Below are 290 nucleotides of genomic sequence, written 5' to 3' on the forward strand. Positions count from 1 at the left end.
GGGGCTGCCTCTGGGACTGCTAGTCCTGCGCCCTCCGCGGCGGAAAGTTCCTCTGGTCCAAGTTCAGCCCGGACGACTGAGGTCTGCGGCTTCTCCCAGAACTGTGAGGTGTGGCCGTGTCTGCCGATGGGCGTGTGTGTGTGTGTGTGTGTGTGTGTGCGCGCGTGTGTGTACATAACGGTACAACTCCAAGAAAATTTATTCGGCTGTTGCAAACCGCAGTCGAAAGTCCTGCACAGAGTGATGCAATGTAGCCACTTTTTCATAATGCACCTATTGACGGAATGAGT

This window comes from Echinops telfairi, unplaced genomic scaffold, assembly GCF_000313985.2.
Source record: "Echinops telfairi isolate 266 unplaced genomic scaffold, ASM31398v2 ScPeMD7_7424;HRSCAF=8462, whole genome shotgun sequence".
Lineage (NCBI taxonomy): Eukaryota > Metazoa > Chordata > Mammalia > Afrosoricida > Tenrecidae > Echinops > Echinops telfairi.